This window comes from Leucopleurus acutus (assembly GCF_964270905.1).
Source record: "Leucopleurus acutus genome assembly, chromosome: 7".
NCBI classification, from domain to species: Eukaryota; Metazoa; Chordata; class Mammalia; order Artiodactyla; family Delphinidae; genus Leucopleurus; species Leucopleurus acutus.
Window position 1 is genome coordinate 37,576,494 of NC_139150.1, and position 17,275 is coordinate 37,593,768.

General features: G+C 43.9%; 1 pseudogene across 1 annotated transcript in view; it reads left to right on the plus strand.

Annotated features, from left to right (window-relative positions):
• The window catches only part of LOC309963794 (ras and EF-hand domain-containing protein-like), a 51,703-nt pseudogene that overhangs the window by 300 nt on the left and 34,128 nt on the right, over positions 1 to 17,275 (plus strand). The window contains exon 2 of the transcript XR_014327196.1: positions 571 to 1,490. The product of XR_014327196.1 is annotated as a ras and EF-hand domain-containing protein-like (transcript). The remainder of the gene's footprint in view (positions 1 to 570; positions 1,491 to 17,275) is intronic.

The following is a 17,275-nucleotide window of genomic DNA, read 5'->3' on the forward strand; positions in this document are numbered from 1 at the left end:
ACCCAAATGCATTTTCACAAGCTATGAGAATCACCAAAGGGAGCATAAGTCATAGGACAAAGTGAGGGTCTCTTGAAAATAAGACGAGATTTTTAAAAAAAAGAATAAAAATGGATGAATTTTAAAGATCTTATACCCATTAAGCAGCCAGTATTAAAGAAACAATAATAGCACTGTTGAAATTAAGATCAAAGGGTAACATACATCTGCACATATAATTTCCATAAGATTTGTTTAAAAGCTACCTCAGTCCTTGTTTAAATATTGCTGCCTGTCAAGGATTTTGGTTATTAATTTTCTCAGGTTTTGGAGACAAGAACTGTGAAAAATTATTTGGATTTGAGGATCTGGAAGATCTATGTGATTCCTAACGTGCATTAACTAGTTGGATCTTAATGTTGGACGGACATGCATTAAAGAAAACCAGTAAAATCAGAGAATGGGGGTCTTCTGGTAAATCTTGTATATACAGAAGTTTACCAATTTTCCGGAATCAGAAAAGAATAAAATACACATAACGTTAACCAATTTGGAATCCTACCCCTACTTTCCTTTCCCCTTTCTGTCCAGTTAGCTCTCTACGCTCCTGCCAGCTCTAGACTGACCCGAGTAAACACTGTTTACGCCGAAGAGCCTACTGCTTCACTCTCAGCTCCGGCCGGACCCCCCAACTCCAAGAGCCCCAAACTCAGGCTCCAGAGCTCCGCACGGGAAGCACAGCCGGGATCCCGGAGGCGTGGGAACCGGAGCTGGGCGCTCCTCCTCCCCGCCGGGAAGGCGCGTGCGGCCGCGCCGGGGTCTCAGTCGCGGGCGGGCATTTTTGCGCGGGGTCAGGGGCGCGCTGGCACCGCTCCAGGGCTGGCAGAACGCGAAGCGGCGTCGGAGCGCGCCGTCCCGACCCACCCAGGCGCCTCGCCCCGCCCGGAGGTTCCCGCCAGTAGTCAAACCAGCCCGACTCGCCGAATTTGCGGCGGCTCCCGGGGTTCAGCAGGTGGCTCCGGACTCCCCGCTGTCGCCACAGCCGGGGCGGACCGCGTGCCCAGTCGCGCCCCGGAGCCCCTTCGGTTGGCCCCACCAGGCGGGACGGAGGCGGACGGGGACCTGGAAGAGCTAGCCGGGCTGCGCTCCGTCTTCGTCGCCTGCGAACCGCTCAGGGAAGCTGGAGCGCGAGAAATTCAGCGCGCTGTGGGCGGAGCTGCGCGTGCTCCCGGCCGACGCCGAGGCCGGCTCCGGAGGCTGGAAGCCGACCGCGACTGCGCCTCACCTTTCAGGAGTTTGCGCTCGGCTTCCGCTGGGCGGGCCGCGGGGGACGGCGCCTTGGCTGGGGGCCGCGAGAACCAGACGGGGTCCGACCCCGGGGACAGCGAGGAGGACGAGGGCGACAAGGACGCGGCGGCGGCTCTGGCCGCCTCCTGGGACGCAGCGAGCCCTGGCTAGGCTTGGCAGGACTTCCAGGCACGACTGTGGGACGAGGCCAAGTTCATCCCCAGGTGCGTGTGTAGTTTGGAGGGCGGGAGGTGGCGGTGGTGTTTCCTGTCCTCCCAGGGGCGCTGCCATCTCTTCCTCTTACACTGCGGAGCGTGCAGCCCTCCTAGTCTCTATCTGAGTTCCTTTTTCTCCATTCACCGACTCGCTTTAACTTACCCAGGACGAGATGCCCTAGCGTTAAGGAAAGGGAATGCGTTCAGAGAGTTTGGGGAGAAAGTTTTACTTGCTCATATCTGAGCCCTGCAAAGGGCACTTTGTTAGTTATACAGGCCAAAGTGAAATCCGCAGCGTCCGGAGAATCTTCCCAGACACTGATTTAGGAGCGCTCCCACTTCTCAACGACTTGATTACGGCACCTTCTACTCCAGGCCTTCTACTCCAGGCCTGGATGCACCTGAGCGGCACCTGAGCCATGACCCGAGCTGTTAGCCAGTTTGGCTTTCTCTATAGCAGTTTTTGTACTCCCTGTTTTCCTGCTACTACATAGAAAACAAGACATTGTTGTGCATTTATATTGCTGCACACAAATATTCATTGATGCCTACAATTTTACAAGCTCATTTGTTTGATTTTCAGAATTAAACAGGGTCGTAGACTTTCTTATCTCTGATTGATGGAGAAATTTAGACCTAAAGACGTTAAGGGACTTGCCCAGTTAATAAAAGAGCAGCGTTTAATCCCAGATGTTGTAAACTGAGAGTGAAAACTCTCGCTTTTTATATCACAGAATAAAATGATAAAATCATGAAAAATAAACTCTCTACTCTTATGGCTCCGACAGAAATAACATAACATCAGGTTACTTAATTCTCAGGCGAAAGGGGATGGCTGCAGGTTTAGGGCATAGAGGGAAAGATAGCCGGGTTTTATTGAGATTAATTTCCATCTATCTCTGCCAGGAGTCTTGGTATGTCTTGAGCTATTTTCACTTCTTCCTCAGGCGCTACAGGCATGTTAATACTATAAAATGGTTTTCTGCTCTCTGGATTTCCGTTGAAATTTTATGGATCTCTGGCTGTCATTATTAGGAAGGTCTGAAAGGCATCATTTTGGTTGGCAGTTCACATATTTGAGACATGTGACTCAGAAAAGGAAATAGCCCTGGAAGGCAGCAGTGGCCTGGCTCACCCATTCACCGCTTAGACCTACAGGGCTGGGAGTCCTCACTTCCTCCTCCGGACAGCCTCTCCCCGCAGTTTGGAGAGTTCGAGAATACTGGGCATAGAAAGTGGCTCATTGCAGTACAAGATGGATTGTGTGGACAAAGTGTGTGTGATACCCATCTTTTCTATTATTTACAAATGAGTGAAAATGCAGTGTCTCCACCAAGGAAGTAGAAAAATTTAAACTTTGCTATAAGCCATATATACTTCGAATCATCTTTCATGTGTAACTTGGTTTAGGTCCAGCTAGTTAAAAAGGTAACAATATTAAGAATAAGGAAAGGTAAGCCCACACCACATTTTACACACACACACACACACACACACACACACACACACACACACTGAACTACTTTTCAGAGTTGTCAAGTCTCAGCAGCAAATATATGACACAACCTTTAAATGATCAAAATGACCTTCTTAGGATCAGCATACAAACCAGGACTTAATATCATTGGTGACATTATTATTATCACAATGCTTTTCCAACTCTTCAGAAGTTATTAAATTTAATAGCACCAATGTCATCTGGTAGACTTGTGTTCTAAGCCCCACCCCCATCTTCTGCGAGATTAACAGGTACAATATTTGCCTTCCTGTACTTGTTCAAGTGGAAAAGAAATAAACTGAGTTGCTTCATCTGATTGTTCACATGGCAGCCATCAGCTGTTTGGTAAATTGGGTTGCTTCTATTCCATGTCCTCATACAGCTGTTCACCTTCCCTTCCTCCCATTCAAATGTGATAAAAAATCTTTTGTTATTGACAGTGCTGTTGCCATTATTTCAGCCAAATTAATCCTGCAAACGTCAGAGTGCCTGTTTTGTGCCAGGCACTGTCTTATGTACTGTCCTAGGTCCCCGGAGACAAAGAGAAAGAGGAGACATAGTTCATGCCCTCAGGAAGTTCATAGGGTGGGTTAAACATTTCTCAAAACTTTCATCGAAGAAGTTGTAAAGGCAAGAGAGTAATTTGCAGGAAACACCGTGGATTGTGGGCATAGCCTGACAGACTGCCCACAAGCAGGAGCTTTCTTTGAAGTCTTGAGTTTTTATCTTAAAAAAAATCATGCATTTGTTCATTTTACTCTATAATATATTGGGGCTTGTTTTAATCTAAAATGTTATATTTCCTTTCAAGGGGAAAATTGTCTCTCTGGGAAGGTGTGCCATTTCATCTGGTGGCTTAGTTTCCCACCTGGCACTCCATCTTCCCCCATGTGACCCTGTCCCATGCCTATCCTAGGAGGATTCATGTACAGTTTGAGGAGAACAGATATCAGATAGTATAAGAATGTTTGGTTCCTGTAGAGGCAAAACGTGGTGGTGGTTTCCATTTCAAAGATCATTCAAAAAAAAATCAAACAAAAACAAACCCAAAAAACAAACAAACAAAAAAGATCATTCAAGCTCTTAGATCAAAATATTAAGCAAATTTGGGTTAAATTCCTCAGTTATCAATAATTGCGATATTAGAGAGAAAATAACATTGCATTGGGAAAGAATAAAAATGGTCTCTGGGATGTGTTAACACATTCTTAAGTTCGTTTTCTCTTATAATACTGAGGGACTCCTTTCCTTAAAGGCTGGGGACGGGAGTGTCCGAGTGACCTGTTGAGTTGGGCAGGTGTGAATGGTCCAGCGGGTCAGGATGGGCCGTCACCACTTCCTAGTAAGCTAGAACAAGGTCAGCCAGCAGGTGAAACCAGAATGGGCAAGGTGATGTAGCTGTGTAAGAGAATTCTGGAAGGAGGATTGTATCAGGCCAAGAAAAATCCATAACGTGGGGAGAGGATGTCTGGGGAGAAGCAGAGAGCAGACTTGTAATAACCTAGTCTAGCCAGTTTCTGGTGCCAGGGACATTCGCTTGGTGAAAGCAAGGTTTGTACCCAGTAAAATAAGTGTACTCAATAAATGTTTGCTGAATGAATCAAATAAGTCCGTGTTCTTTGATTCCTTGCTTCGTATACTGAGAATGCAGTTAGTTCATGCTGTGTGTGATCCCTTCATTTCTTTTGTTGGTTCCCTCCCTATACTTTCAAGTTCCTAGTGAGCGCTGGTGTGTTGTGAGATTGGCAAGGAGAGAAGGGTATAGGGTGTGTGTGTGTGTGTGTGTGTATGTATGTGTGTGTGCATGCACACGCACACGCACACATTGAGCATTTGACTGAGGCAAGGGCATAACAGGAATTCATCTCTCTCCTCTAATCAGAGCTGAAGCTTTTCAGAGTTTTCTCAGTTCCATTTGTAGTGATAGCGATTGTCATCTGTTGACTGATTCACGTTGATAAATTAACTTGGAACCCCGCATTCTTAGAAACAGAAACACAAGGGTCCAGCTGGCACTGGAACCACAATGGGTTTGTGCACGGGCACTGGTTGTGCCACAATAGCCAGACCAGGGACAGACCCAGGGTGGGTGCATCTAGTGTAACAGGGGTTAGTGTGATTGGTGACCTGCCAGACAGGGCTAGGGTGGGATTCATTCAGGTGCCAAAATTGGACCCATGCTGTCAGCTGTTTCACGTGATTTGCACCTTTTCTACACACACAATGTTGAAGAGGACTCTTTTGCTGAATAATTTAGAAGCAAGAAACTTAATGGAGAAGGAACCAAAACTACCCATGTGTGACCTGTATATGGGTTGTCAAAATGGTTTACTTCAGCATGTCTGTACAACTATAAAGATGATGACTAAAATAGAGAGGAAAAGAGCAACAGTTGAACACCAGTCCCACTTCACTAGATTTTTTAAAACACATAGCTGCAAGTACACAGAGGCGTGGTTTCAGCATCGGTCAGCGTTTCCTTTACATTTCCCTTTCTTGGGTTCCACTTTAGGGCTTTTCCCTCTAATCATCTTCTTTTGCAATAGTGTAGTTGCTTCATAAACCCACTTTACCTACATGATGTGGTGCTTTGCAAGATGAGAACGGAAGAGAGGAGAGGTGGACGCAAAGAGAGAAATAAACACAGAGAGTGACCTGGAGACACAGAGGGAGAGGGACAGGGTGAGAGGGGGCAGAAGACAAGCAGACGGATGGAGAGACACTGACTGATTGATTAGATAGTGCCTCAGTTTCCCTTCTCTTCCCACTCAATGAGAATGGCCCCGAGGCAGCTTGAGATGCGAGAGTTAAATCAGCTCTTCTCTGGTTGATCTCAGCTCTTGAGTATCTTCCAAATGTGAGCATCTGGGTGCTTTGGACTGTGTTTGTAGTGTTTGAAGATAAATATTTTTTTTTCACTCGTATGGCCAGTAATATCTTGTGCTCTCCAAGGAGATAAAGATTTGTTTCAGCCTTGAGGCATGATGGTGGGTTGAGCCTCGGTCCTGGGAGAGTGTTTGTTTTTTTTTTTAATACAGTATTTATTTATTTAAAAAGTGTATTTATTTAAATTTATTTATTTTTGACTGCATTGCATCTTTGTTGCTGCGCTCGGGCTTTCTCTAGTTGCGGCAAGAGGGAGCTAATCTTCGTTGTGATGCACAGACTTCTCCTTGTGGTGGCTTCTCATTGTCATGGCTTCTGTTGTTGCAGAGCACAGGCTCTAGAGCACAGGCTCAGTAGCTGTGGCACGCGGGCTCAGTAGTTGTGGCTCATGGGCTCTAGAGCGCAGGCTCAGTAGTTGTGGTGCTCCGTGGCATGTGGGATCTTCCCGGGCCAGGGCTTGAACCCCTGTTCCCTGCATTGGCAGGCAGATTCTTAACCACTGCACCACCGAGTGTTTTTGACTGTGTGTAATGCTTTCCTTTGGCCCTGGCTTTGGGGCCTATCAGTGTGCTAGCCACAGGCTTTCCAGAGATTCTTTGCCTTTTATGCATTCAGAACTGGAGATATATAGAGACAGATGCATAAAGATCTATCTATCTATCTATATCTTTATCTGTATCTCTCTCTCTATATCTTTATTTTCTAATTGTTGCTGGCTTGTTGCTTTTTGTTTTTTCCCTTCAATATATCCTCTGTCACAATTATGTGTGTCGTTACTGCTGAGTGGGAGAAGCCTACCTGTCTATGAAAACCACAGCCTACCTTGAACCTTCCAAACCTTGCGCCTGGGCCTGGCAGGAATCTGTGTGGCTTAGTTTTTCTGAGCTCTGCTTGCTGGTGGTGACCCCTTCTCGTTCTGATATTTGAGTTTCATCTCAAGATAGTAATTTCTTTTTGGCCTCCTGGCCCCAGAAAGGTATTCTGGCCTGCTCTGACCCTCAGATCTCACTGTTTGTTCTGAGCTTTGCTGTCAGATTTTGATGAGAGCTTGTTTACTCTGCCTTATGGTGTGGACAAAAAAAGAAAAGCTTAGGGGCTTCCCTGGTGGCGCAGTGGTTGAGAGTCCGCCTGCCAATGCAGGGGCACGGGTTCGTGCCCCGGTCCGGGAAGATCCCACATGCCGCGGAGCGGCTGGACCCGTGAGCCATGGCCACTGAGCATGCGCGTCCGGAGCCTGTGCTTCGCAACGGGAGAGGCCACGGCAGTGAGAGGCCTGCGTACCGCAAAAAAAAAAAAAAAAAAAAAAAAAAGAGAGAAAGGCTTAAAATGAGGTATCATTGGAAGACTATGCTCTAAGAGTCACAGACTCTTCTCTGGCTTGGCTTTTAACCTGAAGTTTTCATTTACTCCTATCCTGAATCACTGTTCAAATTCACAGTCGTACTACTCCTGTCACTTTGAGCATGTAAACATCTTTACCTGTTTCTTAGTTACTTCCCAGGTTACATGATCTTATTTCATTTGTAAAATGGAAGTAGTTGAAACAGGCTAATGTGCTGTGAATGGAAGCTTAGAGGCTGATGGCGGAGAGAGCTTTTAGATGATGGGGAAGGTTAGGATGCTGTAGTGATTCAGATGTCTGCTTTCTTCTCCTAAGAGGGTATATACAATATACCTTCTTCTTCATGTGTAGCTTGGTAAAGCTTAGGTAGGGCCTGACTGCGGTATATTGCTGGAAGGAAGAAATGGGAAGAGATTATTTATCATGGTACTCGGGCTTCTCCTATCTGACTATTAGTCTCATACTGTGTTGTAAAATGGGAAGTAAACACCGTTTCCCAGAGGAAAGTTGTAATGGTGGAATGACACATATGATTTCATTGAAATTAGTTCTTCAAAAAAACAGTTTCATGGGACTTCCCTGGTGGTCCAGTGGTTAAGACTCCGTGCTTCCAGTGCAGGGGGCAGGGTTCAATTCCTGGTTGGGGAACTAAGATCCGACATGCCGCACGGCCCAGCCAAAAATTTAAAAAACAAACAAAAAAACAAGAAAAACAGTTTCATTGCTTCAACTGGTAAGTGTTTGGCGTCTTCCAAATTATAATTGCTTTTGTCAGAGTAATTATAAAAAGAGGAAAGTGAATTTAAACTTTAAGGCCTTCATTTGTATGTCTTACAAAGATATATAGATGCAGTAGCTCAGACATGTTTCTTTAATTCCCTCAGTGTTCATGTGCCTGCCAGTGTCCCAGGCACTAGAGTGACCCTGACCTTCAAGAAGCTTATTGTTTCACCTTTTAAAATATCTAGGAGTTTCTAACACCTGAAGGACCTGGGATGCAGTATAATAAATGGAAAAATACCTCTGGTCACATCCTCGGACTATGGACATTTCATGTCAAGAATGTTTCTCCAATCAGGGGCCCTTTGGGTCTTGTATGCTTGGGAGTCTTAGAAGACTAAACATTTTTGTTTTCATTTTATGTTATCATTATATGATAATATAAAACAAATTATTTGGAGCACATTTGCAATCACCTGGATGACACTTGCATGACAGATTTGGCTACAGCATTTCAAAACCTGCCTCTTTGTTTCAGACTGGTTATGTGGCACCCACAGCCCCACTTGTCATGGGCTGATGAGGAAGGCACAGCAGTGGGCTTAGTAAGTGATGTGTCCATGTAAAATGAAACTGATTGACAACATAGGGTGTTGGAGTCTCTGTGTTCTCAATGGAAAAGTGATGGGGAATGGGGTTTTGATCTTGTAAATGTAACTGAAAAGTGCAGCACACAAGCTGTGTGTCAGTGCCTACTGACATTAGCTGTGGGGATGTAGTTTCAGTGGAAGTGCATCCCTTGTTGGATTAAATGAATGTTGTTAATTATCATTCCATTGATTTTCAAACGTGTGTTGGGCACATTAATGTTTTGGAACTATAAGTATAATTAGTTTATATCTGTTTATGTTTGTTCATAGTTCGTAACATGATATAGACAATATTTACGTCAACTCTGCAATCCATAGGGGATATTTTCTTTAATAAGGTCTACATGTTAGTCAAGTGTGAGAAATACTGTTCTAAAAGGACTTGAACTCCTCAAGAACTATAAAAGATTGAAAACATTAGTTTCTCCATTTTTCATTACTTATTGATCTTGTCCATCATTTAAATTGAGGGCAAAAATATTGTGGAAGAAGTTCATCTTAAATCGGTCCCAGTCTTAAGGATCATGTTTGTCATTTGCCCACAGAAGAAACTCTTCGTGCTTTTTTCCTATGTCATTCATTTTAATTACTTCATTTAAAAAAGATATCTTTTTGTATCAACATGTGCCTGGGACTGTGCTAGGAACTGGGTGCTTAAAAATCATACCCAGTCGAAAATCAAAGTTTCTTGGCCAGCTGCTCTCTCTCCAGAGGCACCAGTGAGTGTAATGAATGGGAAGAATCATGAGGTGGATGGTCTGGGTCCAGGTCTCACTGGGGGTTGGAAATCAAGCACACCTACTAAATTCAGGCAGTATTTTTCTCTCTTCAGTAGAGACATTATCTCCACTTATCTTGTGTGGTGATGATACAGTTTCAACGAGAGAGACTCTAGGTCCTGGTCAGATTATCTTCAGATTCCCATCTTCACCATCCCGTGGGCTGTGACTGATGTCACGGAGAGGGGCTCACAAACTCAGAGGCCTCCGCGGCCAGGCAGGTAGCACTGACCGGATAGAATGGAGTTGGGGCCCAGTAGCAGCCTCTGCTTTATCTGCTGGGGGGACGGACAGATGCTGACAGGCAGGATATAGGCCCAGTGTTGCCAGCGATGCCAGCTTATAAAGGGTGGGGAAACATCCAGCTTTTAAGTAGAAATTTCTAATTTTGCATACTCCGTGAGGTGGGAAAGATACCATTTCCAGTTTGCAACCCCTGTTTCCTACCTGTGAATATGCCCTGGTAAATTCAAGTGTCAGTTGTGATCCTGCTTTGAAGATCGGTGAACATGTGGTTCCATGGTGCCCTTAGACCTTTAATCATGTTACTTCTTCCCCTTTCAAGTTTGTGGGATCATATTTTGACCCAAAGATAGTCTATCTTTACTCTCTTTTTTGCTCTTGGATATTCTTATCATTTCAGAGTTACCTTGTTCAGGCTCAACAGGTGGTGCTGTACAATATTTTCTACTTCCAGGTGATGCTGCCCTGATAGGTGTGTCCTTGGGGGAGGAGGGCTGTTGTCTGAAAGCACTGAGATATCCAGAACACCTTTTCCCCTGATGTCTTTCCTTCTCTTCATTTGAAGCTGGAAGTACTTGTCTGTCACAGTTTTAAGACAGGTAAAAAAATCAATGGGAATGGAATGATTTCCGATCAAAAATAAGGGAATTTAGTGATGAGAGGTCATATTTTCTGGTACCACAATGGTGTTTCCTTTCATTGCTGGAATATTTTGTCCTTCAGGCAAAAAAATTTTTGAGGAGATGAAAAGATGCTCAACATCACTAATCATCAGAGGAATACAGATCAAAACCACAGTGAAATATTGCCTCATACCTGTTATGATGGCTGTTATTAAAAACACAGAAGGTAATAAGTGCTAGTTAGAATGTGGAGAAATTGGGAACCTGTACACTGTTGGTGGGAATGTCAAGTGGTGCAGCCACTATGGAAAACAGTATGCAGGTTCCTCCAAAAAATTGAAAATAGAACTACCATATGATCCAGCAGTCCCACTTCTGCATGTATATCCAAAAGGATTGAAATCAGGATCTTGAAGAGATATCTGCACTCCCATGATCATTGCAACACTATTCACAATAGCTAAGAATTGGAAATGGCTGAAGTGTCCATTGACAGATGAATGAATAAAGAAAACGGGGTGTATACATACAGTGGAATATCACTCAGCTTTAAAAAAAAGAAGGAACTTCTGCAGTATGTGACAACATGGGTGAACCTTGAGAACATTATGCTAAGTGAAATAAACCAGTCACAGAAGGACCAATAACGTATAATTCCACTTACATGAGGTATCAAAATAGCCAACTCTTAGAAAGTAGCATGGTGGTTGGCAGGGGTTGGGGGATTGGGAAATGAAGAGTCGCTGTTCCGTGGGTTAGAGAGTTTCAGTCGTTCAACGTGAACAAGCTCTAGAGATCTGCTCTGCAACAGTGTGCATGTAGGTGACAGTACCGCACACTTACAAGTTTGTCAAGAAGGTCGATTTCATGTTATATGTTTCTTAACCACAAGAAAAGAAAAACTATGGAAATATGAAATTTCCTTTTATATAGATAAGAAATTTGGATAGCTACAAAAGCTCTGTGTCTTGTAATTTTTGTCAGCCCCAAATACAGGCTCCGTCAAGAGTTTCCCCTTAAATGTACTCATACTTGTCCTTTTCAGGTGACCAGGCAGAAATACTCCAGTTAAAGAGATTCTGAGAGCTCCATCCCCGCCCCCTGCCACCGCCCCACACTGGTAGCAACCACTCTCTTCAATTTCATTTTTTTTTTCATTTCAATTTTTAAAAATTTTGGGGGGACATTCTGGGGAATGTTCAGCCATGATACCCTCTTGTGATCATTTACAACTACACAGTTATGGAGCACGCTCAAGTGGCCATTTTGTCATAATGGTATCTCTGAGCTAGAGTGTTTTTGTTTGCTTGTTTGTTTTAATGTCTGGCTAGAAAACAAAAAAGTGCAAGTGAGTTATTCGTTTTGAAACCTGAATGCAGTGGTGGAAGTCTCCCCTGCTGTGAGCCACCTGTGGCTGCCTGGTCCCGAGGTGGAGGGTCAGGGGGGTTGAGGCAGCACGTGCTGGCTTCTTGCCCATCTCCTTAGGCGTGGTGGCCGCACGGTTCATCCCCTGATGTGACACAGTCACGTTGTAATTCTTGCTCTTATAGAGCAGAGTTACAGTCTGCTCTGGCTGAGGCAGAAGAATTTCTGAGGAGTCAACTGACATTTGCTTAGAAAATCCGTGTTTTAGGACATTTGTATGTCATGTTTTCTGACAGACATGCCGTAAACTAGTGTTAGTGTTGGTGATGCAAATCTTTTTCTTTTCCTCCTTGGGGATCTGTTGACATAGCCTGTACTTCAGTCTGGCAGACATGAGTAGCTTGGGGATGTTAATGAATGAATTATAGCGCATGCATTTTTGCTCTAACGTAGTATGTGCATTCCAGAAAAACCTAATATTCTGCAAACACACACAAGACATATATAAAAAAAAGTAGGAATGGGGCCGACCTCTCCCTATCTGTACAGCTTTGCAACCAGAATACTCAAAAACAGTAGCAATCCTAATAAGATATAAGCACAATAAAAAAACCCTACGTTACATTCTTAATAGACAGAGACATGCAGCAGTCCAGAATACCAGTCCAGGATAAACTGTAGATGTTTTAAACAGTGAAAATATAGGATTTTGCGGTTTATTTATTTATCTTTTTACGGTGAAGGTAACTTGATGGATGGAGGTATATGGGTTGTGGCTGCCAAGTTACGGGAACAAGGACAAAATGAACAAACACAAAGCATGTGGAATGTCTGTGTCAGGAAGAAGTCCCTGGGGAGTGGGCACTGTGCCTAGCACTGAGTTCACTTGCAGCTGGCTGCCTTCAGTGGCGGTAATAGGCTTGCGTTGGGTGGCTGTTACTTGGGCGCAGAGCACTGACATGCTGGGAAATGCAACTTCCACTTCTGCATCTCTCACCTATTGACCTAGGGGACGAGCTAATTGATGCTCTAGGAACATGTACTCTGTCTGAGCAGTCCTAGTCTTGAGTACAAATTCATGGGAGGCTAAAGGAAGGCACCGAGCTAGAAATGAGCGTTAGATTGATTCCATGTGTACAGATCTGGAGGTTTTATATTGGTCTAAAAAGATAATGTATTGCCTCTCTCCTAAAAGATTTCAGTGAATAAGCTGTCTTTGGACTAATAAAATCTGTCCAGAGAAGTCCTCTGATCTAGTAGACAGGCTGTTACAATCCTAATGAGCCCTGTGAGAATTAAAATGTTATATTATGTGAGCATTTGGGCCCTTAAAAAGTGACCTATTCTGTTGATTGATATTTAAAATTAAAGTTCTCATTCAGCAGCTGAATAAGAATTCAGTTCTTCTTGAGTTCAACTTATTCAACCAAGTAAGCTGAATAATCTTACTCAACTCTTTTCAGCAGTGCTAACATATATTCACTGTGAAGCTGGTGTATTTGTTTATGTGATTAATAACTCCAGTGAAAGTACAATGACATAACCCATTATGTTAGGGTTCTCCAGAGAAACAGAACCAGTAAGATGTGTGTGTGTGTGTGTGTGTGTGATTGTATAGAGGCGGAGGCTGGGGGTGGATTTATTTTAAGGAATTAGCTCACACAATTGTGGAGGCTGGCAAGTCTGAAATCTGCAGGCTGGGCCGGTAGGCGGAGACTCAGGGAAGGCAGCGGGCTGGCAAAATTCTTCCTTGGGGATGATCAGTTTTCATTTAAAGGTCTTCAGCTCACTGGAAGAGGCCTGCCCACATCATGGAGGGTAATCTGCTTTATTAAGCTCATGTACAAAAGACCTTCACAGCACCGTCCAGACACGTACAACCAAATACGTAAGCACTGCAGCCTAGCCAGGTCGACACGTAAAATTAACCATTGCAGCTACTAAATAAAATGTTTTTCAGATACTCTATTTTCGAGATTCCCTATGTTATGGGAATGTTTTGGAGAGATCAGAGAGCATTTCTTTCTTTTTTTTTTATTGCTTCCATCTTATAAAATACACACCAGAAAATTTTCAAATATTTATTTGAATCTGGGAAAAATCCCTATACATATGTTATATTCCCCTTGTACCCCTTCCAAATGCCTAAACACTTCAAAACCACATACCAAGTTTCTGGGGAGGCTTTAAAGTTACTAACATTTTTCTCTCTGCCAGGAAAAGGCTTGCCCTATCTGTATTCATGGCTCTGAGATGCCCTGGGAGAAGAGGGCTTACTCACCCTGGTGTCTACCCCTCCATTCTCACCCTACAACCTCACTCTTCATGAAAATATTCGTAACTGCAAACTGAGCCCCTCATGGAAGAGACATCTTGGATCTAAGCAGCCTCTGAGCCATCTGGCAAGTCACACCAGCACTTTACATTGCTGCACTTTCCCAGGCAAACTAACTGCTTGCCTGCTCACTTCCTTTCTTTCTTTCCCTTCTTCTCCCTCCCTCCCTCCTGTAAGTGCTATGGGAAAGGCACTATGCTAACAAGTCCAAAGGTGAAGTTTTAATGAGAAACGGAGCAAAACTCCCTAGAGTAGGAGCAGGTTTTTACTTTACTGTCTCCAACTACTAGTTTTTGTCCCTGAGTTGGTAGAGCTAATAGGGATGCAATTTGAGAGGCATTGGGAAGCCAAGAGTGTTCCACCAGATATGGGTCCTAAAACTTCCATGCTCGTATTCCCGGGATGAGGCATCCCTCAGCACCCAGGAGCTTGGCAGGCACAGGTTTTAAATCACGTCTTTGCTCAGGCTCTGCAGCTCGAGGCCTCACTCAAGCAGCATTGGCCACACCTGGGAGTTTTTCTAGACATGCAGGCTCTAGGTCCCACCACAGACCTACTGAGGCATCTGCATTTTAACAGGATCCCTGGGAGATTTGTGTGTGTATTAAACACTGCTGAGGAAATGAGAAACGGGGAGGGTGTGGTGTGTGACCATGCTTGGTCGGGAGTTGCTTTTCTAAAGATAGAAAAGCCCCAGAAAGAGAATGTGGAACTGAGGGAGGAAAGATAAACATTGTGTGCTTCAAATTTTGCCTGGGGTTGCCTCTGGTTACTTGAAATCTGAATTGTGAAGTGTTCATGATTGGATTTACCACGAAGACAAGAAATTTATACTTCATCAAGTATACTGTGTAATATTTTGTGAATGTGTTCTTCAGAGACAAATACACATACAGAAAAGGGCACAGAGCTTGGTGTACAGCTTGCTGAATCTTTCCCGATGGAATGCTCGCATATTCAGCATCCAGGTCAGGAAACAGCATGTTACTTAGAAGCTCCCGTGCTCCCTTCCAACCAATCACTACCGCCCCTCCCTGACCCCCCCAGGCACGATCTCTTGCCTGCTCTTTTCCTTACTCCATGGGTTTGGCTTCTTGCAATCAACATTATGCTTGTGAGCTTGTTGTTGTAGATCTGTCATTTCCATTGCTGTAGAGTATTCACTGTGTGAAGCTGTCACAATTCATTTATCCATTTTACTATTAATGGCCATTTGGGTACTTTCTACCTTGTGGCTGTCACGTAGAGTGCTGCCATGGGCAGTCTGTCACATGTCTTTTGGTAAGCATATGGAGTCCCCCAGTACCTTGCTTTTAATACCTGTTTGCAAAATACCTTCAGCTTTCCTTGCTAACTCAGGGTCATCATTATGAAGCCGAGTTTCATCCTGGACTGTAGTATAGTGATATCCTCAGGATTTGCGGGATGGTAGTTCAGCTTGGCTTTTTGAGTTCCTGTGTGCATTTTCTGTTTTTGCTGTCAGGCTGCCAGGTTACAATTTACTATTGTTGGTTCTTTCTTCCTTCCTTCCTGAGTACCTTCGTTTGCTGAAGACTCAGAAAGCAAAATGATCAGATATACTAGAATTGAGTGTTAAACCCCCTCGAATGTAGTCCTGTGCCAAGGAGGGGTGTCTCACAGGGTGCTGTTCATCCTTTCCTGACTTTCAGTCTTCTTTTGGATTCTTCATGGTGCCAGATATGTGAGTTTCAGATGACTGGAGTGCTGCCATCATTTTGAAATTGGTATTTTTTGCAGTTTTATTCCTTTTCTGTTTTTATGTATATTTTAACTCCTTTCCCCCTTTTGTTCATTTTGAACGTTCCCCAAAGCAGACACTGTAGTTCTAAATTATCTTTGTAGAAATTATGTCATTTAGAAAGGTAAACACAAAACATGGATATATAATATTATGAATACATGTGAGAAGTAGGCGTCTAGCCAAGAGTGGGCATAGTCTTATGCTGATATGAAGCCATAAGTAAGATATGGGCTTGCACCTGTGTCTTCAGCCCCCAGCCCAATGGTTGGTCATTGAGATTATCTTTAATGCTTTTTCTTTTTGAGTCTTGGGAAAATGCTACAAAAACTGTACATGGAGGTAAACAGATACTACTGCTTTGTGGGTTCTCCTTGTCCACTCAAGCAGATTATTGTAATAACTTTATTATGGCTCCTTCTTTAGTACCACTTGCATTTAAAGAAGCCATTCAGCATGTATTTCTGTTTTGTTTAGTAGCTTTTAAGCCAGTTGTACTGCCCAAAAGGGATGTTATCCACACAGGTGAGAGAGGGTAGCTCATACCTCAGGGAACCAGAACTGGAAACCAGTGAAGTTTTGGGATGAAAAATGTAAATTGAGATAAATGTAAATGCACAGCTGACTGAAATTGCTTTTTCCTTATCTGATGAGTCAGTGAGTTAAGTGGTGACTCAATTAAGAGAAGACTGACTTTTTTTGTTGTTATTAATTAATTAATTTATGTATTTGGTTGCACCGGGTCTTGGTTGTGGCATGCAAACTATTAGCTGCGGTATGCATGTGGGATCTAGTTCCCTGACCAGGGATCAAACCTGGGCCCTCTGCATTGGAAGCGTGGAGTCTTAACCACTGCGCAACCAGGGAAGTCCCAAAGACTGACTTTTCTTTTCTTGGATCTCCTGAGGGGTTGAGGTCAGATTCCTTCAGGAGATAGTGTTTGCAGATCTGAAGGTTGTTTGCTCTTTTAGTGGGCTGTACCTCTGGGAGCACAAAAGTGGACTAGTTTTCAGGGCAAATGATCCTGGTATAGTGTGAAAAAGATTTTAATAAGATTTTTGGCTACCTTCTTTTTTTCTGTTGTTGTTTTTTTGTTTTTTTTTTTTGTTTTGCGGTACGTGGGCCTCTCACTGCTGCGGCCTCTCCCGTTGCGGAGCACAGGCTCCGGACACGCAGGCCCAGCGGCCATGGCTCACGGGCCCAGCCGCTCCGCGGCATGTGGGATCCTCCCGGACTGGGGCACGAACCCGCGTCCCCTGCATCGGCAGGCGGACTCTCAACCACTGCGCCACCAGGGAAGCCCCAGCTACCTTCTTTTTAAAAGCACATTCCAGAAAATCACCCTTCGGTTCTTTAGAAAATCAAGTGAAAAAGTAATTAAAATTTCCTGCAGGTTTCTGGGGAAGCAATGAAGTGGAGAGTATCTCAGGAAACTTCTACCTTGTGGAAAATACACCCCAGGCATCATTGAATGAGATGATGTCTCAAAGGGTTTTAACTGTTGAAATGTTGACATTGAAGATGTCAACAACATTTTGTTTTAAAGGGGAAATGTGTTGAAGAAAATTTGTAAGAAAATCTCTATAATTTTGCT